The 27112-nt window shown below is 42.5% G+C and overlaps 1 protein-coding gene across 2 annotated transcripts in view; it reads right to left on the bottom strand.

Annotated features, from left to right (window-relative positions):
- ADGRA1 (adhesion G protein-coupled receptor A1) overlaps positions 1-27112 on the bottom strand; it is a 961549-nt gene that overhangs the window by 724988 nt on the left and 209449 nt on the right. The gene's annotated exons all lie outside the window — the stretch shown is intronic.

Genomic DNA, 27112 nt, shown 5'->3' with positions numbered 1-27112 from the left:
CAAAATTCATGGCTGCATGATTATTCTACGTATCCAACTGTTTATAATGCAACTTAATGTGCCGTGCATATTTTCTATAATTATTCATGATAAAATGACCACTAGGTGGCACTGGTATATAACCTGACAGTAAACTAGTGACTTTTTTAGAATTGTAAGAGAGCTTTTTGCAGTGGCCCCTTACAAAAAGTTTTTATGTGCATTTTTCTATATGTAGGCTGCAAAATGGTCACAAATGTTATTTGTGATGTCACTATGCATTTTCTGTGCACCAAGCAGTTAGGAGTTAATAGGCTGCATTAACCTACCACTAGCCGGGGTAGTTTCCTCTCCCCATTGGCAGGAGGAGTTAGTCTGAACTGTTCAGAATTTGTAGGAGTCTAGATAGAGGATAGAGCAGATGCTAAGCGTCAGAGCTGAGAGTAAAGACAGCCCTGGAATAGATACCAACCAGAGGCAATGAAGACTGAAGAAAGCCCCAAAAAGCCATCAGTGTCTAGGAGGTGCGAGTAGAAGCCCTGTGGAGATAAGCTGTCTTAAAAAGGACTTTATAGACTCCACAGCAACATTGTTGTGAAAGTGAAAGGCTTCCAGCCCTGGACAGGCTTAAACAAGGTACAATCCAGATATGCCAACCAATCTACATGAGAAAACCTGTAGTAACTTTAACTGGGAGTATGGTAACCTGTACAAAAGGTGCAGAGCATAGTTTTCTTGATGCTTGTGCAAAAGTCAACTAGAAACGTGCAATGTGAGGAAATTTGCTCGGCCTATTAACTATTACTGCGGCTGTGTAACTTGTAAGAACCATGGAAGTTGCACTTGTGTAAGAACTGCCAGTCCATGTCTGCTGAGAACGTTCACTGATGTGCTTTAAGAAACTGTTCTACTGCAAAATTGCTTCATCATTGTCTCCACTGCTGCATGGTACCCTGCCTTGCAACTCACAATTCATCACCTTCATGGGCACCCCCAACTGCCATTAGACAGGACAACCCCAGGAGCAGGGTGAGCCCGAAGGAATAAAGGCATGCCCTTCGCATCACTGCATGGCCCAGGGGAGCATCAGAACTAATAGCAACTACAACCACAATTCTTGCTACCATCACTCCTATTCTCCCCTCTGCTCTCCTCTCCTTGGCTCGCTGCATATATACACCTTTTTGCACTTTGTACAAACCGGATTCTAAAAAAGTTGGGACACTGTACAAATCGTGAATAAATACTAAATGCAATGATGTGGAGGTGCCAACTTCTAATATTTTATTCAGAATAGAACATAAATCACGGAACAAAAGTTTAAACTGAGAAAATGTACCATTTTAAGGGAAAAATATGTTGAATCAGAATTTCATGGTGTCAACAAATCCCCAAAAAGTTGGGACAAGGCCATTTTCACCACTGTGTGGCATCTCCCCTTCTTCTTACAACACTCAACAGACGTCTGGGGACCGATGAGACCAGTTTCTCAAGTTTAGAAATAGGAATGCTCTCCCATTCTTGTCTAATACAGGCCTCTAACTGTTCAATCGTCTTGGGCCTTCTTTGTTGCACCTTCCTCTTTATGATGCGCCAAATGTTCTCTATAGGTGAAAGATCTGGACTGCAGACTGGCCATTTCAGTACCCGAAACCTTCTCCTACGCAGCCATGATGTTGTGATTGATGCAGAATGTGGTCTGGCATTATCTTGTTGAAAAATGCAGGGTCTTCCCTGAAAGAGATGACGTCTGGATGGGAGCATATGTTGTTCTAGAACCTGAATATATTTTTCTGCATTGATGGTGCCTTTCCAGACATGCAAGCTGCCCATGCCACACGCACTCATGCAACCCCATACCATCAGAGATGCAGGCTTCTGAACTGAGCGTTGATAACAACTTGGGTTGTCCTTGTCCTCTTTGGTCCAGATGACATTTCCAAAAAGAACTTCGAATCGTGACTTGTCTGACCACAGAACAGTCTTCCATTTTGCCACACTCCATTTTAAATGATTCCTGGCCCAGTGAAAATGCCTGAGCTTGTGGATCTTGCTTAGAAATGGCTTCTTCTTTGCACTGTAGAATTTCAGCTGGCAACGGCGGATGGCACGGTGGATTGTGTTCACTGACAATGGTTTCTGGAAGTATTCCTGAGCCCATTCTGTGATTTCCTTTACAGTAGCATTCCTGTTTGTGGTGCAGTGTCGTTTAAGGGCCCGGAGATCACGGGCATCCAGTATGGTTTTATGGCCTTGACCCTTACGCACAGAGATTGTTCCAGATTCTCTGAATCTTCGGATGATGTTATGCACAGTTGATGATGATAGATGCAAAGTCTTTGCAATTTTTCGCTGGGTAACACCTTTCTGATATTGCTCCACTATCTTTCTGTGCAACATTGTGGGAATTGGTGATCCTCTACCCATCTTGGCTTCTGAGAGACACTGCCACTCTGAGAAGCTCTTTTTATACCCAATCATGTTGCCAATTGACCTAATTAGTGTTAATTGGTCTTCCAGCTCTTCGTTATGCTCAAATTTACTTTTTCCAGCCTCTTATTGCTACTTGTCCCAACTTTTTTGGGATTTGTTGACACCGTGAAAATTTATTTATCAACGTATTTTTCCTTTAAAATAATACATTTACTCGAATTAAACGTTTGATCTGTCATCTACGTTCTATTACAAATAAAATATTGACATTTGCCATCTCCACATCATTGCATTCAGTTTTTATTCACAATTTGTTTAGTGTCCAAACTTTTTTGGAATCCGGTTTGTAGATTTTTTCTTTAATATAAAAAAAAGTATAACTGATATTTTATACTGTGGGAAAGAAATATTACTCCTCACATATAGGTTCACCGTGTGAACTTTATGAAGATGCTCCATTTTGGTATTTGACTTACATACATTTTAAAGAAACAAGTTTACAGAGGAGGCCATTAAATCCCTCAAGGATGATGTCATGAATAGATTATGAGTAAGTGTACAGGGAACTTTCTGAAACATCTGGTTTTAATTCTGTGAATTGTGACATTAATCCAAAACTATCTTCTCGTGATAATCTCCCTATGCTGCTCAGAGCCGAAAATAGAAGGTAGAACTTTTCATGAAGACAAAGGAGTTCCTAATATTTTATTGTTCAGTATAAATCCATTATTTACTGGATTTACTGATACAATGTCATTTTGCTAAGGCTTAGAGCATATACCGTAATACATTATAAACAACAGACTTTAAATGTATAAATTAAACTCCATAATACACAGTGATGTTTGAAGTGGCCCTTTGGGACTACCTGTGGCCCTCCATTGTTACACTCTTCCAGTCTTTATTCTAGTTCTTCATGTGTTTGTTGCCTTTCCTTTCTTTTTCCTTCTTTTGCATTATGTATAGAAAGCTGAATCATATTTATCTTCTCCGTACAAAGAATTTCAGTGAGAGACTAATTTTTTTTTTTCACTACACACAGCAGACAACCATGAGATGAACTTCTGTAATTTTATTTTCCCCATTGTCTCAGACTAGATGAATGGCAGCAGAACCCACCATTTTTGGCAGGACTGGTTGACCATCAAATATATATGGTAATGTCCTGACTCTCTCTGAATTTCAACATGTCCGATCCTTGTGGATTGCTCTCCTCTCCCCATTTAGAATATATGCATGCTCAGCAAAGCTAAACATGTAGCTTAACAGCCACTTGTGTATTTGTTGCATGCACAGGCTAAGGAACCTGCCATATTGATTTGTGCACTCAAAATAAAGAGCATAGTTCTCAATTTTCTTTACATATAAAAAAAAATAAATGAACTTCAAAGGGGTTTCCAGGATTTTGTTTTCGATGATCTATCCCCAGGATAGACCAACATTATCAGATTGACGGGGGTCCATCACCCTGCACCAGTTTAGTTGTGCCTCCGTCTCTACAAGTCAGCATCAGAACTACACAACTCCATCCATTGTAAAGTTATAGAACTCATAACTGCAGCACTCCTCCCATTCTCTTCCATGGGAGAAGATCTCCAGTTAGTAGCTCCATACACTGCACAATGGATGGGGCTGTGAAGTTCCAGTGCAACATTGGATTGACCTTGAAACAGTTGATCATGGGGGGTGCCCACTGATCTGATACTGGTAGGCTGTCCTGAGGATAGGCCATTAATATTAAAATCCTGAACAACCCCTTTAAGCTTGTCCCACAAAAAATAATGACCTTACATAGCCATATTGGCGTCAAAAATAGTGAATGTGCAGCAGCCCAGGAAGAGCCGGAGTAGGGGATGGGAGTTGTAGTGGCTCTGGCTGTTACAGTCAATCACAATGGCTTTCCTCACACCATTACTCCCTAGAGCTCTGCAGTGAAAGGAGGGGGCACCCTTTCTTCCTTCAGGGAACACCCTGATTCTGAGGCTCCCATCTGATGGTAGCTGGGATGCCCATGATGTTAGGTGCTTGTATGGGTGCACGGCAGGGCATGTAGAATGCAATGGCTAGTGTATGGTGTAGGAGTCAGAAAACCAGGCCAGATGTAGTCTCTTTTAATTAATTACAAAATGGGAGTTGTAGTACATCCAACAACAATGAAGCACAATTCCGTCTGTACACAGTGGAAATCCTTTCCCCAGATAGCTTATGGAGGCTGGCAAAGCTGGGAGTTATGGTACCTTTTGTAAACTATCTTGCTAAAGTCTCACTCAGTAGAATCTGTGGCTGGTAACAGTATCTTGCAAATAATGTCTTTAAATGGCTTTGACAAGGTTTTGAAGGCACATCTGGACAAGACATGTCCAAATGTGAAGGGTGTCCGTGTCCCTCACTGCAGCAAAGTCTGTATAGCTGAAGTAGCAGGTTACCTTGCTGACTCCTATGATTGGCCATGAAGATTCTAAATTCTCCTCTTTCTCTCTCTTTCTGTTGATTTTCCAGAGATAGAGGAGTAGTTTGAGGCCAAAGAAGGAACACAGGTCTCTTCTTCCTTCCTCCAACAACTCCAGTTTACACTCTTTCAAGCTAGAGGTGTAGCCAGCTGCACATATCCCCCTTACAAGGTCTGAACCAGGATGGTTAACCCTGGCCGTGCCATCCATACCTTGCTCTGATGGGCATATATTACAAAGCATTAAATAACATTACACAACATTATATAACAAACCATTTGCAGATACCTCCTGCTCTGGGGTACTGCAAATGCAAAGGGGCAAGTTTGAAAAAAATTCTGTTTTTAATGACTTCAAGGTGCTAAACTAACTTTATTTCTAAAATTAATGTATTTATTATTAATAATACCAGCATAGTTATATGTGAGAGATTTTACCATTTGTTCCTTGGCTGAATGCTAATGACTCTTGTATATCACATCCCTGGCCCAATAACTATGCATTGTGAGGTCTAGATACAAGGTGCCTTATCATCCAGTGACCATTACACCTACGTTCAGCATAGTCAAATATAGTCTCCAAGTGTCTGTCATTATAAAGAATGCTTGCAACAGGTGACTCTGGTCAGAATAGTCAGATAAATTGGAAAAATAAATCAGATATATTTTTTTGGGTGTGTAGCTCAGCTCTATAGGGCCATACACATAAGTGACGTAACACTGGGATATTAAGCCATAAGGGGAGACTGGCATGAGAGGGGTTTGGTTTGGGGAGTAAAAGGGGTGTAAAGATTGTGGGTTTAAGTGCTATGGGATATGTTTGGGCTGTGGCAGGGGGCAGGGTGTTGCGATTAAGAGGGGCAGTGGAGGAGGATCAGGTGCCATTTTTATGTGAAGCAAACAAAATCTCCTGTCTACTGTCCATCATTTTTTGGGTTTAGTTTGTGTTGGTTGGATCGGTCACAGTGTCTTGGTGAGTGGTCATCATGACAGTGGGGGGACCTCGAAATTGGTGGGCTTACAGATCACGGTTGGTGGGAGGGCCCTTTAGTTGGGATTGGGTTCCGTGTTGGTGGATTGATTGGGCCTGGTATCGGGCTTGGTGGATCTTCAAATGGGCTTGAGCCCATTTGGTTGGGATAGCAGACCATAAGTTGAGCACAAAATAAAGTATTCTTTAATGGTATCTCCAAGATGGCGCTTATCGGCTGGAGGTAAGATGGTGTTCTCAAAATGGTGTTGACCAGAGCTTTAGGGCTTCGAGGACCCTCCCCTCCTGTTTTTACTCTCATTTTAGGAAATTGTTTTGGTTGGGTTTAGTATGTATCTATGCATGTATTTTTGCTAATAAAATGGCTGCTCTGGCCGATTTAAATCCAACCTTGAATCTATATCTTATTTAGTGGGTAGAGGGTTGAAATAAGCAGGGTTTTTTTCACGAACAATTACCAATACCAGCATCATGGACTAGTCAATAGGACTTACATCACTGGTAGAATTGGACAGTGTCGTGCATCCCTCTGCAGAGGGAACATCTAGTAATAACTTAGCGAGGCAAGATTCATTGCACAGGAAGCAGCGGCTCCTATTCAGGTTACATTTCAAGCATAAAATAATTCTTCTTAAAAATACAGGAAGCCATTAGTGACAATTATAACCTATAACTTCATGCCAGGTTTCCCTTCTGGCGCATTATTGTCATAATTATTAGGCGGTATACACACTATGTGGTAACATTAAAGTAAAGCACGCTGCTTTACAAATCATTTCTTTACTTATTGCATCTTGTGTTCCATATCATCACTACCGTCTCCAACCGGTTACAAACAACAGCTATCAATACAACTTTTCTTGAGTTCACTGTTAATGAAGAAAGCATTTGTTTTTCTTTGTTTAGTTTTTTTTTAAATATATATAAAAGGGTCTCTCTTTCAATCTCCCCTTTTCATGTGCCTTATTAGGTCTACTTGGTCTATTAGGGTATACAGACATCACAGTTAGAATACAAAGCTGCTAATGAGTGGTGTGTGTCCTCCTTCCACCCATGTATTATTTCAGTGGTTAGATGCAATACTACATTTCGCATATAGTGGCCGCTGCAGTCGATATGAGCACGTAACAGAAATGTTCCCCAGAAAAATGATCTTTTCAATATACAAAGTTATTACTCGCATCTTTTAAAGCAAGGGAAACAGAGAAAGATATTAGGTTAAATTCGAGTTAGCTTTACCATAGCCAATACCAACAGGTGTGAACAAATCATTAAAAAGAAGCTCCAACCTTTAGGCTAGGGCTACACGGCGACATTGGTCGCGCGACACCTGTCACGGCCAGGATCGCTGAGCAGTCACAAGAAATCAAGCCGTGTTAGATTTTTTGTGACTGCTAAGGCGATTCCATTGATTTCTGTGCGATCACCGCTACTCAGCGGTCCTAGCCGCGAGAGGTGTTGCTGTGTAGCCCTAGCCTTATGGTCCAGCCACATGTTGCTGCACCTGGGATGCATCCACCTTGCTAGTGAGTACCATGCAGCCTTACAAGCCACAGCAGGTTCATACCTATTAGCTACACTGAACAAAAATATAAACGCAACACTTTTGGTTTTGCTCCCATTTTGCATGAGCTGAACTCAAAGATCTGAAACATTTTCTACATACACAAAAGACCCATTACTCTCAAATATTGTTCACAAATCTGTCTAAATCTGTGTTAGTGAGCACTTCTCCTTTGCCGAGATAATCCATCCCACCTCACAGGTCTGGCATATCAAGGTGCTGATTAAACAGCATGAATATTGCACAAGTGTGCCTTAGACTGTCCACAATAAAATGCCACTCTGAAATGTGCAGATTTGCCTTACTGGGGGGGGGGGTCATAAAACCAGTCAGTATCTGGTGTGACCACTATTTGCCTCACGCAGTGCAGCACATCTCCGTCGCATAGAGTTGATCAGGTTGTTGATTGTGGCCTGTGGAATGTTGGTCCACTCCTCTTCAATAGCTGTGTGAAGTTGCAGAATATTGGCAGGAACTGGAACATGTTGTCATATACGCCGATCCAGAGCATCCCAAACATGCTCAATGGGTGACGTGTCCGGTGAGTATGTTGGCCATGCAAGAACTGGGATGTTTTCAGCTCCCAGGAATTGTGTCTAGATCCTTGCAATATGGGGCCATGCATTATCATGCTGCAACATGAGGTGATGGTTGTGGATAAATGGCACAACAATGGGCCTCAGGATCTTGTCATGGTATCTTTGTGCATTCAAAATTCCATCAATAAAATGCACCTGTGTTCGTTGTCCATAACATACGCCTGCCCATACCATAACTCCACCACCACCATGGGCCACTCGATCCACAACGTTGACGTCAGCAAACTGCTCACCCACACAACGCCACACACGCTATCTGCCATCTGCCCTGAACAGTGTAAACCAGGACTCATCCCTGAACAGAATGCCTCTCCAACATGCCAGAAGCCATTGAATGTGAGCATTTGCCCACTCAAGTCGGTTACGACTACGAACTGCAGTCAGGTCCAGACCCCGATGAGGACGACGAGCATGCAGATGAGCTTCCCTGAAACGGTTTCTGACAGTTTGTGCAGAAATTCTTTGGTTGTGCAAACCGATTGTTGCTGCAGCTGTCCAGGTGGCTGGTCTCAGACGATCATGGAGGTGAACATGCTGGATGTGGAGGTCCAGGGCTGGTGTGGTTACACCTGGTCTGCGGTTGTGAGGCCGGTTGGATGTACTGCCAAATTCTCTGAAACGCCTTTGGAGAAGGCTTATGGTAGAGAAATGAACATTCATTGCATGGGCAAGAGCTCTGGTAGACATTCCTGCAGTCAGCATGCCAATTGCACGCTCCCTCAAACATTGCGACATCTGTGGCATTGTGCTGTGTGATCAAACTGCACATTTCAAAGTGGTCTTTTATTGTGGGCAGTCTAAGGCACACCTGTGCAATATTCATGCTGTCTAATCAGCACCTTGATATGCCACACCTGTGAGGTGGGATGGATTATCCCAGCAAAGGAGAAGTGCTCACTTCTCAGATTTAGACAGATTTGTGAACAATATTTGAGAGTAATGGGTCTTTTGTGTATGTAGAAAATGTTTCAGATCTTTGAGTTCAGCTCATGCAAAATGGGAGCAAAACCGAAAGTGTTGCGTTTATATTTTTGTTCAGTGTAATCAGAACAACATTTTTTATGTAGTCTAATTTAGGAGTATTTCAGGAGCAGATGATGGCTCAACGGTTAGTTGTACCGCTATCTGTGACTTTTCCTCGCTTCCGCCAGGTCTAAAATTGTGGGTGTGGCGTGAGCGGGGAAGGGCCGGCAGGCCCATCTCATTTACCATTTTCTACGCCTGTTTTAGACATAGAAAAAAGGTCTAAATGTAAACCATCTAGGAAGCTGTCTTACATTTAGAAGTGGAGCTGGATGCGCCAAAGTTATGGAGAGGCCTGCGCCCTATCATAACTTCGGCGAATCCACCGCCAGCGATAGAAAATGCCTAACCTAATAAATGTACCCCTTTGATTCTAATTAGTTAAAGGGGTTATCCCACGATTAATGTAAGAAATGAAAATCAGACATCATATAGTACATGACAATCTCTATCTGAGAAAGCTAGAACCAGACCTGTACCTCACATGGGTTCAGAGATCTCACCTTTCATTGCTAGATTTATATTAGACTGATAGCTCAAGGGGAGTGTCTTTTCTGCTGTAGCTCAGGGGGCGTGTCCATGCCCTCCCTATCACAGCTCAAAAAGCAGTTGGAAAGATGAAACTGAGCATGTGCGGCCATCTCAATGTGCAGAACAAAGAAATAAGAAAAAAAAACAGCAGGTGGCGCTATACAGAGACATTTTATTACATTTTTAATTACATGCTATTGCAAAAGTATTCAGATTCAGGTGCTGGTTTGAAAACTGTAGAATATTTTTCCCCTCTAATATTATTCTGCCGTGGCTTTTACGGCAGTGTGGTACTCATCAGCAATAGTGTTGAGCGCGAATATTCGAATATCGAATTTTTTTCGCGAATATCGGCACTTCGCTAATTCGCGAATATTTCGAATATAGTGATATAAATTCGATATTTCAAATATTTTTTTTTTTCTTTTTTTTTTTTTTTTTTATATTTTTTTCTTTCCCACTTCCCTAAAGTTGTTCTTACCTGTCCTTTGGATTCCTGGCTTCCTGGCTGCTCCAGTCAGTGCCCGTTGCCGCTTCTGCCGACTTGCGTGCTCATGGAGCGTCCCCATCACCATGGGAACATCTCCATATACTAGAATGTACTGTCGGATTTGAGAATTACGTTGAAATCGCAATTCGATTATTTCAAGTTATAATAATCGAATTTCGATTTTAACTTAAAGGCTACTCTCCTATTGAAATAGCAATGCGATTATTTCAAGTTATAATAATCTAATTTCGATTTTAACTTGGCACTGCTATATTCCATATTCGTTAATTCTAGCCTAATATGGAATATAGCAGTGCTAAGTTAAAATCGAAATTCGATTATTATAACTTGAATTAATCGAATTGCGATTTCAACTTGGACCTGGTTTACTATGGTTGGCTTGGTAGAATTAGCGAATATGACGAATATATTCGTTATATTCCACAAAGCGAATATGGCGAATGTATTCGTTATATTCCACAAAACGAAGATAACGAAATATTCTCCATCTTCGTTTTAGCTACCTATTCATCAACTTCGCTAATTCTAGCAATCATATAGGAAAGTTTACTATAGAGACAGCTAAGTTTAATTCGCTATGCGATTATATGACTGCTTTTTAAAAAAAAAACAAATGGAATAATTATAATACCTGATAAATATTATAATTATTCTATTTATAAAAAAAAAGCAAAGTAATATAATCGCATAGCGAATTAAACTTAGCTGTCTCTATAGTAAACTTTCCTATATCATTGCTAGAATTAGCGAAGTTGATGAATAGGTAGCTAAAACGAAGATGCGAATACTTCGTTATCTTCGTTTTGTGGAATATGACGAATACATTCGTTATCTTCGTTTTGTGGAATATAACGAATATATTCGTCATATTCGCTAATTCTACCAAGCCATTGAAGCCAACCATAGTAAACCAGGACCAAGTTGAAATCGCCATGCGATTAATATAACTCGAAGTAATCGCATGGCGATTTCAACTAGGTAATTACATTCCTCCGCTCTCACACTCCTTCATCCAGCATAGGGCTGCTTCCCCAGGCTGTCAATCCAAGTCACCTCCCCCTCCTAACCCTACTATCCACAGCAAAGACTTATATACTACCGGCACATACTGCAGCGGCTTCACGTCTCACTCTGCCGATTCGGTTGTGTGCAGAGCAGTAGTTATGATTGCATATTATGTCCCAGTTGTATATTCAGATTGTTACACCAGGGTGGAGGGGGGGGGGGGGAGAGCTTGGACATAATATCGCTATCATAACTACTGCTCTGCACACAGCCAAATCGGCAGAGTGAGACAAAAATTTGCATAGAAAGATAGCCTAATCCCTAATTAAATAAATAAAAATACATACAGTACAAATATATATTACTGCATATGGTGTTACTTTACTTTATGAATAAAAATGAATAATTTATATACATGTATATGTGCGTGTATATAAATATATATTATAATTATTATTATTTATATTATAATATAACTTGTAATATATTTTTATATTTGTAAAAAATGCATTGCTAGTTATCAATAATATCAGTATTTACATTTCTATGCAGTCATGCATTGCGATTGGTAGTGGAACTATGTATATACACAATATACTGCTGCACTGGATATAAATATAACATAAAAAACTTCTGGGGACTTAAGCTTATATTAGCAAATGTATATCAAATGAACTTTACTGAGGCTCTGAATAAGGTTGCACCCCATCCCCCCTCCCCCTACAGGCAGTCTGTGAATGAGATCGCACGCTATCTCTCTACACACTGATGCCCAGTGGCGTACATACCAGGGTCGCAGGGGTCGCAGTTGCGACCGGGCCCGGCACTCCAGGGGGCCCGGCCGCCTGTGGACCCCCCCAGGCCGCTGGCAGGGCTCCCGCTGTACTCAGATGTAATGGAGCGCTCTGGTGGGGCCCGGCATGAAGTACAGTGGCAATTTCGGGCCCCATCAGAGCGCTCCATGCCACCATTACATGTATAATATGGGGGGTGGGGGGGCACGCACTCACACACACACACACGGCAGTTCCGTTTCTATAGTGAAGCAGGGAAACCTCTCTGCTCCCTGCTTCACTGATCTTCAGAGCTCAGGAGCTCCCCCTGCTGGCCCCAGATCGCGCTGCTGCCTGTGGGAGGAGACCTAAAAACCCGGCAAGCTGCCTACTCTCCTCAGGGAAGAAGGTAAGTATGTAAGATTTTTTTTTTCTAATGCTGCAGACTGGGGGCAGGGGGGCAGAGAGGCAGAGGGGCAGAGGGGCAGGGGGCAGGGGGGTTCAGCTGTCCGCCTGTCCGTGCGGAGGCGAGCGGAGCGGAGGCTGAACGCCGCCAGACTGATGCAGTCTGAGCGGATCCGCTCCATTCAGACTGCATCAGGGCTGGACGGAGGCGTTCGGGTCCGCTCGTGAGCTCCTTCAAACTGAGCTCACGAGCGGACCGACGAACGCTAGTGTGAAAGGAGCCTAATCTGGCATAACCAATGTGAGGGGCACATATGTGAGCATATCTAATGTGAGGGGCACATAATCTGGCATAACCACTCTGAGGGGACACATATCTGGGCAAATTTACTTTGAGGGGGCACATAACCGGGCATAAATACTGTGAAGGGGCACATAATCTGGCATTATTACTGTGAGAGGACACGTAATCTGGCATAACCACTCTGAGGGGGCACATATGTGGGCATATTTACTTTGAGGGGGCACATAACTGGGCATAAATACTGTGAGGGGCACATAATCTGGCATTACTACTGTAAGGGGCATATAATCTGGCGTTACTAGGTGAGGGGCACATAGTCTGGCATTAATACTGTGAGGGGGCACATATTTGGCATAACTACTATGAGGGGGCACATATCTGGGCATAATTACTGTGACGGGAACAAAGGTGGGCATAACTACTGTGAGGGGCCACAAGGTGGGCATTAGTACCGTGTGGTTGCACTTAGGGGAAATGTCCTAGATTACCCTGCTACACATTGGCATGGCTCAGTCTTACAGGCCAGCACAGCGCCCCCTGCTGGTGATTTCACAGGGGCAGTCACCATCCCTTCCTTATGTGATTATTCTTTTTTTCTCACCACAGGGACCTTGTTCTGGATCCAGCGGACATCACGCCGACGCCAGCGACGCCCTGGATGAGGTAGGACCAGATTTTATTAGGACTGGGTGAGTGTAGCCATGCATTGGGCTTAGGGCTCTTTAACACAAGCGGATCCCGTGCGAGGAATCCGCTGCATAAATGAGAGCCAAGCCCCGTTCCGGACAGCAGAGACACAGAGCATTAACATGACTGATAACGCTCCGTGCCTCTCTGTGATCTCTTTACTACAAAATCACAGAGACATAAAGTTGTCACCGTGATTTTGTAGTAAAAAGATCACAGTCAATCATGTCACTGCTCCGTGTCTCTGCTGTCCAGAATGGGGCTTGGCACTCGATTACCCGCACGGAAAGAGCCCTTAGTAAGAAAATCTACCGGTTCTTTGTAAAACTTTGTAAAACTGTTTGCACTGTGGCCCATTACACTATAGTTACAACACTAGTAGGGGAGGTAGTGGGGGGGGGGGCTTGGAAGCAGGTTGGAGGGCAACGGGGAGGGGGCCCCATACATCAGTTTCGCACCGGGGCCCCATGGATTGTGTGTACGCCACTGCTGATGCCCTGCCCTCCCATTCACTGAAAGCCGGTAGACAAAAGGAACTCCCTGTTTGGGGGAAGGGGGGTATTGTCTGCAGGCTGAAAGTGCAGGTTATTTTCTGGCTGGAGACCCTTTCACTGCGCTTCTGGTGGAGTACGTGTTTATTAACTAAAATCAGGACAATAGCTAAAATAATGACCAGCAATAAAAAAATAGCAATACATATAAATAAGTGATAGATCCAGGAGCATACACAAACAAATAAATTAATATCCCATAAATACTGTAGGTCCTTCACTAACTGCCTGCTGTCTCTGTTATATGGCAAATTCCATTAAAAGGTTGAAGCGCTGACATTGATAGTTACTTACCAACTACTGACACCTTGTCTATACTGCAACAAATTGCTGTGAACTTTGATACATATATATATATTCTCTATTCTCCTATTCTATGCTGCTACAATTATATTAGAATATGGAAGTGTCTTATTCCCCTCTGTGAATTGGAACACTATCTAACTCTGCTACATAAACTATGATATTTATGGGATATTAATTTATTTGTTTGTGTATGCTCCTGGATCTATCACTATTTTAAATTTATTGCTATTTTTTATTCATTGCTATATTTTATTTCTGGTCATTATTTTAGCTGCTATATTGATTTATTATATGTAAATATATTTTATATATTTATATTATATATACATTTACATATAGTATAATTAGTGTAATATTGTATAATTATTTTTTTAATACAGAGGTTATCTATATATGTCCATTATACTGTACAATACATTATATCTAAATCACCATACCTCATATGGATCATGGAATAAATTATTATACAATATTACACTAATTATACTATATGTAAATTTACATATAATATAAATACTGTATTAACATTCAGCCACTATAGGAACATAGCTAATAAATACACTGTATCCACTACTTCAGAGAAAAACAAATAAATAAAAATAAATATGGAAAACTCCATCAAGATACAAAACAATATACACTTGAAGGATAAAAAAAAAACTGATGAATGCAATAATATTGATTGTGTATCTGACATACTTGAAGCAAACTATCTTATTACTTGAAATTGGGACATTCTCCAATAACTTTCTTATCCCCTAAATACTGAAGGTATTTACATGCAAATCGCGATTCATATGCTAATGCCGCCCTTCATTAAGGTTGCAAGTACATACAAAAGGATCGACTAATGGTGTACATTGCAGTATTATACCTCAGTATCGCTGACTACACTGCCTGCGCCTGACTGGAAGCAAACTATCTTATTACTTGAAATTGTGACATTCTCTAATAACTTTCCTACCCCCACTCTCAGTATGGCTACAATAGGATCTAAGGCCCCTTTCACACGGGCGAGGAGGGGCTGGAAGGGTTAAAAATAGGGCTCATGGGGTTAAGAATAAATAAAAAATAATAAACTACTGTACAATGGACTAACTATACATTCATATATTTATGTACTGAATCACAATTATAATTCAGTACATCTAGAATATTAGACTATATATTTGCATATGCAGCTCTATAATATATCTGTATACACCGCTCCATTATGTCTTTAGATCTGTGATACAAGTGGATTAGATTTGGATAACACCTGGTGATACATTGTACCGGATTTTGTGCGGTCTACTGCATACAGATATATAATAGAGCGGTGTGTACAGATATATAACGAAGTGTTGTATACAGATATGTAATGGAGCAGTGAACAGTATACAGATATATGATGTAGTGGATACAGAGTGTATTTATTAGCTATGTTCCTATAGTGGCTGAATGTTATTACAGTATCGAAAAACAACATGTACAGTATGGATACATTTGTATTTAGCAAAGCCTTTTGAACATTTCCTCCTTGACGGCAGCCCCCCCCCCCCCCTTCTGCCAGGACAATTCCCACACCTATTCTTGCTATTCTTAATGTTGGATCTCTTTCTCCACAATTGCGCAATGGAAACCTAATATGAATTATGATGTTAACACTGACACCATTAAAACAAATAATATTGTTACATGAAAAACAAAAATAAATTAATTAATACAGCTCCAGCGCTGGGTAAGTTTTAAAATACACCAAAAGTTTACAGGCAAAAATAGACCAATATATACAGCGTTGCTGCTATATTGATTTATTATATATAAATATATTTTATATATTTATATTATATATAAATTTACATATAGTATAATTAGTGTAATATTGTATAATTATTTTTTAATACAGAGGTTATCTATCTTACTATCTATCTATATCTTTATATGTCCATTATACTGTACAATACACTATATCTAAATCACCATACCTCATATTATACTATATGTAAATTTATATATAATATAAATACTGTATTAACATTCAGCCACTATAGGAACATAGCTAATAAATACACTCTGTATCCACTACTTCAGAGAAAAACAAATAAATAAAAATAAATATGGAAAACTCCATCAAGATACAAACCAATAATCACTTAAAGGATAAAAAAACAGATGATTGCAATAATATTGATTGTGTATCTGACATACTTGAAGCAAACTATCTCATTACTTGAAATTGGGACATTCTCTAATAACTTTCCTACCCCCCACTCTCAGTATGGCTACAATAGGATCTAAGGCCCCTTTCACATGGGTGAGCAGGGGCTGGAGGGGTTAAAAATAGGGCTGGAGGAATTAAAAATAGGGCTGGAGAGGTTAATAAGGGGTATAATACTCAAGTATGTCAGATACACAATAAATATTATTGCATTCATCTGTTTCCTACCCCCCCCCCCCCCCCTCTCAGTATGGCTACAATAGGATCTAAGGCCCCTTTCACATGGGTGAGAAGGGGCTGGAGGGGTTAATAAGGGGTATAATACTCAAGTATGTCTGATACACAATCAATATTATTGTATTCATCTGTTTCCTCCCCCCCCCCCCCCCACTCTCAGTATGGCTACAATAGAATCTAAAGCCCCTTTCACACGGGGGAGGAGGGGATGGAGGGGTTAAAAATTAATTAAAAAAAATAATTTAACTCACCTTAATCCACTTGTTCGCGCAGCCCGTCTTCTCTTCTGTCTTCAGGACCTGGGTGAAAGGCCTGATAATAATATTGATTGTGCATCTGACATACTTGAAGCAAACTATCTTATTATCTTACTATCTATTAAAAATAGGGCTGGAGGGTTAAAAATAGGGCTGGAGGGGTTAATAAGGGGTATAATACTCAAGTATGTCCGATATACAATCAATATTATTGTATTCATCTGTTTCCTACCCCCACTCTCAGTATGGCTACAATAGGATCTAAGGCCCCTTTCACACGGGCGAGGAGGGGCTGGATGGGTTAAAAATTAATAAAAAATAATTTAACTCACCTTAATCCACTTGTTCGCGCAGCCCGTCTTCTCTTCTGTCTTCTTTCTTGAGGAGCTGGGTAAAAGACCAGTGGTGACATCACTACGCTCATCACATGGTCCGTCACATGATCCATCACCATGGTGATAAGCGCAGTGACGTCACCACAGGTCTTTTACCCAGGTCCTGAAGAAAGAAGACAGAAGAGAAGACGGGCTGCGCGAACAAGTGGATTAAGGTGAGTTAAATTATTTTTTATTAATTTTTAACCCATCCAGCCCCTCCTCGCCCGTGTGAAAGGGGCCTTAGATCCTATTGTAGCCATACTGAGAGTGGGGGTAGGAAAGTTATTAGAGAATGTCACAATTTCAAGTAATGAGATAGTTTGCTTCAAGTATGTCAGATACACAATCTATATTATTGCATTCATCTGTTTTTTTTATCCTTTAAGTGTATATTGTTTTGTATCTTGATGGAGTTTTCCATATTTATTTTTATTTATTTGTTTTTCTCTGAAGTAGTGGATACAGTGTATTTATTAACTATGTTCCTATAGTGGCTGAATGTTAATACAGTATTTATATTATATATAAATTTACATATAGTATAATTAGTGTAATATTGTATAATTATTTATTCCATGATCCATATGAGGTATGGTGATTTAGATATAATGTATTGTACAGTATAATGGACATATATAGATAACCTCTGTATTAAAAAAATAATTATACAATATTACACTAATTATACTATATGTAAATGTATATATAATATAAATATATAAAATATATTTACATATAATAAATCAATATAGCAGCTAAAATAATGACCAGCAATAAAACATAGCAATGAATAAAAAATAGCAATACATTTAAAATAGTGATAGATCCAGGAGCATACACAAACAAATAAATTAATATCCCATAAATATCATAGTTTATGTAGCAGAGTTAGATAGTGTTCCAATTCACAGAGGGGAATAAGACACTTCCATATTCTAATATAATTGTAGCAGCATAGAATAGGAGAATAGAGAATATATATATATGTATATATGTAGGGATGAGCGAACTCGAACTGTATAGTTCGGGTTCGTACCGAATTTTGGGGTGTCCGTGACACGGACCCGAACCCGGACATTTTCGTAAAAGTCCGGGTTCGGGTTCGGTGTTCGTCGCTTTCTTGGCGCTTTTGTGACGCTTTCTTGGCGCTTTTTGAAAGGCTGCAAAGCAGCCAATCAACAAGCGTCATACTACTTGCCCCAAGAGGCCATCACAGCCATGCCTACTATTGGCATGGCTGTGATTGGCCAGAGCACCATGTGACCCAGCCTCTATTTAAGCTGGAGTCACATAGCGCCGCCCGTCACTCTGCTCTGATTAGCGTAGGGAGAGGTTGCGGCTGCGACAGTAGGGCGAGATTAGGCAGATTAACTCCTCCAAAGGACTTGATTAACTGATCGATCTGCAGCTGTGGATCATTGAGCTGCTGATCCTCAATTGCTCACTGTTTTTAGGCTGCACAGACCGTTTGTCAGTCTCATTTTTCTGGGGTGATCGGCGGCCATTTTGTGTCTTGTGGTGCGCCAGCACAAGCTGCGACCAAGTGCATTTAACCCTCAATGGTGTGGTTGTTTTTTGGCTAAAGCCTACATCAGGGTGAAGCTGTCACACCAAGTGCATTTAACCAGCAATAGTCTGTTCATTTTTTGGCCATATACAAAATCAGGGGCAAGCTGCGCCTGTCACCAAGTGCATTTAACCCTCAATGGTGTGGTTGTTTTTTGGCTAAAGCCTACATCAGGGTGAAGCTGTGACACCAAGTGCATTTAACCAGCAATAGTCTGTTCATTTTTTGGCCATATACAAAATCAGGGGCAAGCTGCGCCTGTCACCAAGTGCATTTAACCCTCAATGGTGTGGTTGTTTTTTGGCTAAAGCCTACATCAGGGTGAAGCTGTCACACCAAGTGCATTTAACCAGCAATAGTCTGTTCATTTTTTGGCCATATACAAAATCAGGGGCAAGCTGCGCCTGTCACCAAGTGCATTTAACCCTCAATGGTGTGGTTGTTTTTTGGCTAAAGCCTACATCAGGGTGAAGCTGTCACACCAAGTGCATTTAACCAGCAATAGTCTGTTTATTTTTTGGCCATATCCCAGTCTAATTCTGTCACTAAATCCATACCGGTCACCCAGCGCCTAAATACTAGGCCTCAAATTTATATCCAGCTAAATCTGTCCCTAGTGCTGTAGCTGGGCGAGTTATTTAGTGTCCGTTCAAGCACATTTCTTGTTCTGGGTTGAAATACAATTCCCAATTTAGCAATTTCATAATTTAGTGGTTCCTGCTATATCAGAGCTATTTGAAATCTATCCCAAAAAGGGTATATAATATTGAAGGTGCACATTGGGTCATTCAGAATAACTTCACACACACCCGCTACTGTGTATTTCCAAGTCTAATTCTGTCACTAAACCCATACCTGTCACCCAGCGCCTAAATACTAGGCCTCAAATTTAAATCCCTCTAAATCTCTCGTTACCGCTGTACTGTTGTTGCTGGGCAAGATATTTAGTGTCCGTCAAAGCACATTTTTTGTTCTGGGTTGAAGTACAATTCCCAATTTAGCAATTTCATAATTTAGTGGTTTCTGCTATATCAGAGCTATTTGAAATCTATCCCTAAAAGGGTATATAATATTGAAGGTACACATTGGGTCATTCAGAATAACTTCACACACACGCTTCTGTGCATTTCCAAGTCTAATTCTGTCACTAAATCCATACCGGTGACCCAGCGCCTAAATACTAGGCCTCAAATTTAAATCCCTCTAAATCTCTCGTTACCCACCGCTGTACTGTTGTTGCTGGGCAAGATATTTAGTGTCCGTCAAAGCACATTTTTTGTTCTGGGTTGAAGTACAATTCCCAATTTAGCAATTTCATAATTTAGTGGTTTCTGCTATATCAGAGCTATTTGAAATCTATCCCTAAAAGGGTATATAATATTGAAGGTGCACATAGGGTCATTCAGAATAACTTCACACACACCCGCTACTGTGTATTTCCAAGTCTAATTCTGTCACTAAACCCATACCTGTCACCCAGCGCCTAAATACTAGGCCTCAAATTTAAATCCCTCTAAATCTCTCGTTACCGCTGTACTGTTGTTGCTGGGCAAGATATTTAGTGTCCGTCAAAGCACATTTTTTGTTCTGGGTTGAAGTACAATTCCCAATTTAGCAATTTCATAATTTAGTGGTTTCTGCTATATCAGAGCTATTTGAAATCTATCCCTAAAAGGGTATATAATATTGAAGGTGCACATAGGGTCATTCAGAATAACTTCACACACACGCTTCTGTGCATTTCCAAGTCTAATTCTGTCACGAAATCCATACCGGTGACCCAGCGCCTAAATACTAGGCCTCAAATTTAAATCCCTCTAAATCTCTCGTTACCCACCGCTGTACTGTTGTTGCTGGGCAAGATATTTAGTGTCCGTCAAAGCACATTTTTTGTTCTGGGTTGAAGTACAATTCCCAATTTAGCAATTTCATAATTTAGTGGTTTCTGCTATATCAGAGCTATTTGAAATCTATCCCTAAAAGGGTATATAATATTGAAGGTGCACATAGGGTCATTCAGAATAACTTCACACACACGCTTCTGTGCATTTCCAAGTCTAATTCTGTCACTAAATCCATACCGGTGACCCAGCGCCTAAATACTAGGCCTCAAATTTAAATCCCTCTAAATCTCTCGTTACCCACCGCTGTACTGTTGTTGCTGGGCAAGATATTTAGTGTCCGTCAAAGCACATTTTTTGTTCTGGGTTGAAGTACAATTCCCAATTTAGCAATTTCATAATTTAGTGGTTTCTGCTATATCAGAGCTATTTGAAATCTATCCCTAAAAGGGTATATAATATTGAAGGTGCACATAGGGTCATTCAGAATAACTTCACACACACGCTTCTGTGCATTTCCAAGTCTAATTCTGTCACTAAATCCATACCGGTGACCCAGCGCCTAAATACTAGGCCTCAAATTTAAATCCCTCTAAATCTCTCGTTACCCACCGCTGTACTGTTGTTGCTGGGCAAGATATTTAGTGTCCGTCAAAGCACATTTTTTGTTCTGGGTTGAAGTACAATTCCCAATTTAGCAATTTCATAATTTAGTGGTTTCTGCTATATCAGAGCTATTTGAAATCTATCCCTAAAAGGGTATATAATATTGAAGGTGCACATAGGGTCATTCAGAATAACTTCACACACACGCTTCTGTGCATTTCCAAGTCTAATTCTGTCACTAAATCCATACCGGTGACCCAGCGCCTAAATACTAGGCCTCAAATTTAAATCCCTCTAAATCTCTCGTTACCCACCGCTGTACTGTTGTTGCTGGGCAAGATATTTAGTGTCCGTCAAAGCACATTTTTTGTTCTGGGTTGAAGTACAATTCCCAATTTAGCAATTTCATAATTTAGTGGTTTCTGCTATATCAGAGCTATTTGAAATCTATCCCTAAAAGGGTATATAATATTGAAGGTGCACATAGGGTCATTCAGAATAACTTCACACACACGCTTCTGTGCATTTCCAAGTCTAATTCTGTCACTAAATCCATACCGGTGACCCAGCGCCTAAATACTAGGCCTCAAATTTAAATCCCTCTAAATCTCTCGTTACCCACCGCTGTACTGTTGTTGCTGGGCAAGATATTTAGTGTCCGTCAAAGCACATTTTTTGTTCTGGGTTGAAGTACAATTCCCAATTTAGCAATTTCATAATTTAGTGGTTTCTGCTATATCAGAGCTATTTGAAATCTATCCCTAAAAGGGTATATAATATTGAAGGTGCACATAGGGTCATTCAGAATAACTTCACACACACGCTTCTGTGCATTTCCAAGTCTAATTCTGTCACTAAATCCATACCGGTGACCCAGCGCCTAAATACTAGGCCTCAAATTTATATCCCGCTAAATCTCTCGTTACCGCTGTACTGTTGTTGCTGGGCAAGATATTTAGTGTCCGTCAAAGCACATTTTTTGTTCTGGGTTGAAGTACAATTCCCAATTTAGCAATTTCATAATTTAGTGGTTTCTGCTATATCAGAGCTATTTGAAATCTATCCCTAAAAGGGTATATAATATTGAAGGTGCACATTGGGTCATTCAGAATAACTTCACACACACGCTTCTGTGCATTTCCAAGTCTAATTCTGTCACTAAATCCATACCGGTGACCCAGCGCCTAAATACTAGGCCTCAAATTTAAATCCCTCTAAATCTCTCGTTACCCACCGCTGTACTGTTGTTGCTGGGCAAGATATTTAGTGTCCGTCAAAGCACATTTTTTGTTCTGGGTTGAAGTACAATTCCCAATTTAGCAATTTCATAATTTAGTGGTTTCTGCTATATCAGAGCTATTTGAAATCTATCCCTAAAAGGGTATATAATATTGAAGGTGCACATAGGGTCATTCAGAATAACTTCACACACACGCTTCTGTGCATTTCCAAGTCTAATTCTGTCACTAAATCCATACCGGTGACCCAGCGCCTAAATACTAGGCCTCAAATTTAAATCCCTCTAAATCTCTCGTTACCCACCGCTGTACTGTTGTTGCTGGGCAAGATATTTAGTGTCCGTCAAAGCACATTTTTTGTTCTGGGTTGAAGTACAATTCCCAATTTAGCAATTTCATAATTTAGTGGTTTCTGCTATATCAGAGCTATTTGAAATCTATCCCTAAAAGGGTATATAATATTGAAGGTGCACATAGGGTCATTCAGAATAACTTCACACACACGCTTCTGTGCATTTCCAAGTCTAATTCTGTCACTAAATCCATACCGGTGACCCAGCGCCTAAATACTAGGCCTCAAATTTAAATCCCTCTAAATCTCTCGTTACCCACCGCTGTACTGTTGTTGCTGGGCAAGATATTTAGTGTCCGTCAAAGCACATTTTTTGTTCTGGGTTGAAGTACAATTCCCAATTTAGCAATTTCATAATTTAGTGGTTCCTGCTATATCAGAGCTATTTGAAATCTATCCCAAAAAGGGTATATAATATTCAAGGTGCACATTGGGTCATTCAGAATAACTTCACACACACGCTTCTGTGCATTTCCAAGTCTAATTCTGTCACTAAATCCATACCGGTCACCCAGCGCCTAAATACTAGGCCTCAAATTTATATCCCGCTGAATTTGAATACAATACATTGGGCCAAATAATATATTTGTTGTTGTGGTGAACCATAACAATGAGAAAAACATCTAGTAAGGGACGCGGACGTGGACATGGTCGTGGTGGTGTTAGTGGACCCTCTGGTGCTGGGAGAGGACGTGGCCGTTCTGCCACATCCACACGTCCTAGTGTACCAACTACCTCAGGTCCCAGTAGCCGCCAGAATTTACAGCGATATATGGTGGGGCCCAATGCCGTTCTAAGGATGGTAAGGCCTGAGCAGGTACAGGCATTAGTCAATTGGGTGGCCGACAGTGGATCCAGCACGTTCACATTATCTCCCACCCAGTCTTCTGCAGAAAGCGCACAGATGGCGCCTGAAAACCAACCCCATCAGTCTGTCACATCACCCCCATGCATACCAGGGAAACTGTCTCAGCCTCAAGTTATGCAGCAGTCTCTTATGCTGTTTGAAGACTCCGCTGGCAGGGTTTCCCAAGGGCATCCACCTAGCCCTTCCCCAGCGGTGAAAGACATAGAATGCACTGACGCACAACCACTTATGTTTCCTGATGATGAGGACATGGGAATACCACCTCAGTATGTCTCTGATGATGACGAAACACAGGTGCCAACTGCTGCGTCTTTCTGCAGTGTGCAGACTGAACAGGAGGTCAGGGATCAAGACTGGGTGGAAGACGATGCAGGGGACGATGAGGTCCTAGACCCCACATGGAATGAAGGTCGTGCCACTGACTTTCACAGTTCGGAGGAAGAGGCAGTGGTGAGACCGAGCCAACAGCGTAGCAAAAGAGGGAGCAGTGGGCAAAAGCAGAACACCCGCCGCCAAGAGACTCCGCCTGCTACTGACCGCCGCCATCTGGGACCGAGCACCCCAAAGGCAGCTTCAAGGAGTTCCCTGGCATGGCACTTCTTCAAACAATGTGCTGACGACAAGACCCGAGTGGTTTGCACGCTGTGCCATCAGAGCCTGAAGCGAGGCATTAACGTTCTGAACCTGAGCACAACCTGCATGACCAGGCACCTGCATGCAAAGCATGAACTGCAGTGGAGTAAACACCTTAAAACCAAGGAAGTCACTCAGGCTCCCCCTGCTACCTCTTCTGCTGCTGCCGCCTCGGCCTATTCTGCTGCTGCCGCCTCGGCCTCTTCCTCCGCCTCTGGAGGAACGTTGGCACCTGCCGCCCAGCAAACAGGGGATGTACCACCAACACCACCACCACCACCTCCGTCACCAAGCGTCTCAACCATGTCACACGCCAGCGTTCAGCTCTCCATCTCACAAACATTTGATAGAAAGCGTAAATTCCCACCTAGCCACCCTCGATCCCTGGCCCTGAATGCCAGCATTTCTAAACTACTGGCCTATGAAATGCTGTCATTTAGGCTGGTGGACACAGACAGCTTCAAACAGCTCATGTCGCTTGCTGTCCCACAGTATGTTGTTCCCAGCCGGCACTACTTCTCCAAGAGAGCCGTGCCTTCCCTGCACAACCAAGTATCCGATAAAATCAAGTGTGCACTGCGCAACGCCATCTGTAGCAAGGTCCACCTAACCACAGATACGTGGACCAGTAAGCACGGCCAGGGACGCTATATCTCCCTAACTGCACACTGGGTAAATGTAGTGGCAGCTGGGCCCCAGGCGGAGAGCTGTTTGGCGCACGTCCTGCCGCCGCCAAGGATCGCAGGGCAACATTCTTTGCCTCCTGTTGCCACCTCCTCCTTCTCGGCTTCCTCCTCCTCTTCTTCCACCTGCTCATCCAGTCAGCCACACACCTTCACCACCAACTTCAGCACAGCCCGGGGTAAACGTCAGCAGGCCATTCTGAAACTCATATGTTTGGGGGACAGGCCCCACACCGCACAGGAGTTGTGGCGGGGTATTGAACAACAGACCGACGAGTGGTTGCTGCCGGTGAGCCTCAAGCCCGGCCTGGTGGTGTGTGATAATGGGCGAAATCTCGTTGCAGCTCTGGGACTAGCCAATTTGACGCACATCCCTTGCTTGGCGCATGTGCTGAATTTGGTGGTGCAGAAGTTCATTCACAACTACCCCGACATGTCAGAGCTGCTGCATAAAGTGCGGGCCGTCTGTTCGCGCTTCCGGCGTTCACATCCTGCCGCTGCTCGCCTGTCTGCGCTACAGCGTAACTTCGGCCTTCCCGCTCACCGCCTCATATGCGACGTGCCCACCAGGTGGAACTCCACCTTGCACATGCTGGACAGACTGTGCGAGCAGCAGCAGGCCATAGTGGAGTTTCAGCTGCAGCACGCACGGGTCAGTCGCACTACAGAACAGCACCACTTCACCACCAATGACTGGGCCTCCATGCGAGACCTGTGTGCCCTGTTGCGCTGTTTCGAGTACTCCACCAACATGGCCAGTGGCGATGACACAGTTATCAGCGTTACAATACCACTTCTATGTCTCCTTGAGAAAACACTTAGGGCGATGATGGAACAGGAGGTGGCCCAGGAGGAGGAGGAGGAGGATGAGGAAGAGGGGTCATTTTTAGCACTTTCAGGCCAGTCTCTTCGAAGTGACTCAGAGGGAGGTTTTTTGCAACAGCAGAGGCCAGGTACAAATGTGGCCAGCCAGGGCCCACTACTGGAGGACGAGGAGGACGAGGATGAGGAGGAGGTGGAGGAGGATGAGGATGAAGCATGGTCACAGCGGGGTGGCACCCAACGCAGCTCGGGTCCATCACTGGTGCGTGGCTGGGGGGAAAGGCAGGACGATGACGATACGCCTCCCACAGAGGACAGCTTGTCCTTACCCCTGGGCAGCCTGGCACACATGAGCGACTACATGCTGCAGTGCCTGCGCAACGACAGCAGAGTTGCCCACATTTTAACCTGTGCGGACTACTGGGTTGCCACCCTGCTGGATCCACGCTACAAAGACAATGTGCCCACCTTACTTCCTGCACTGGAGCGTGATAGGAAGATGCGCGAGTACAAGCGCACGTTGGTAGACGCGCTACTGAGAGCATTCCCAAATGTCACAGGGGAACAAGTGGAAGCCCAAGGCCAAGGCAGAGGAGGAGCAAGAGGTCGCCAAGGCAGCTGTGTCACGGCCAGCTCCTCTGAGGGCAGGGTTAGCATGGCAGAGATGTGGAAAACTTTTGTCAACACGCCACAGCTAACTGCACCACCACCTGATACGCAACGTGTTAGCAGGAGGCAACATTTCACTAACATGGTGGAACAGTACGTGTGCACACCCCTCCACGTACTGACTGATGGTTCGGCCCCATTCAACTTCTGGGTCTCTAAATTGTCCACGTGGCCAGAGCTAGCCTTTTATGCCTTGGAGGTGCTGGCCTGCCCGGCAGCCAGCGTTTTGTCTGAACGTGTATTCAGCACGGCAGGGGGCGTCATTACAGACAAACGCAGCCGCCTGTCTACAGCCAATGTGGACAAGCTGACGTTCATAAAAATGAACCAGGCATGGATCCCACAGGACCTGTCCGTCCCTTGTCCAGATTAGACATTAACTACCTCCCCATAACCATATATTATTGGACTCCAGGGCACTTCCTCATTCAATCCTATTTTTATTTTCATTTTACCATTATATTGCGATGCTACCCAAAGTTGAATGAACCTCTCCTCTGCCTGTGTGCTAGGCCTAAATATATGCCAATGGACTGTTGCAGTGGTGGCTGACATGAAGCCTGATTCTCTGCTATGACATGCAGACTAATTCTCTGCTGACATGAAGCCAGATTGTCTGTTACGGGACCTCTCTCCTCTGCCTGGGTGCTG

The sequence above is a fragment of the Bufo gargarizans genome, chromosome 6 (genome assembly GCF_014858855.1).
Source record: "Bufo gargarizans isolate SCDJY-AF-19 chromosome 6, ASM1485885v1, whole genome shotgun sequence".
In the NCBI taxonomy this organism is placed as follows: Eukaryota; Metazoa; Chordata; class Amphibia; order Anura; family Bufonidae; genus Bufo; species Bufo gargarizans.
This window is presented reverse-complemented; position numbering and strand designations above follow the sequence as displayed.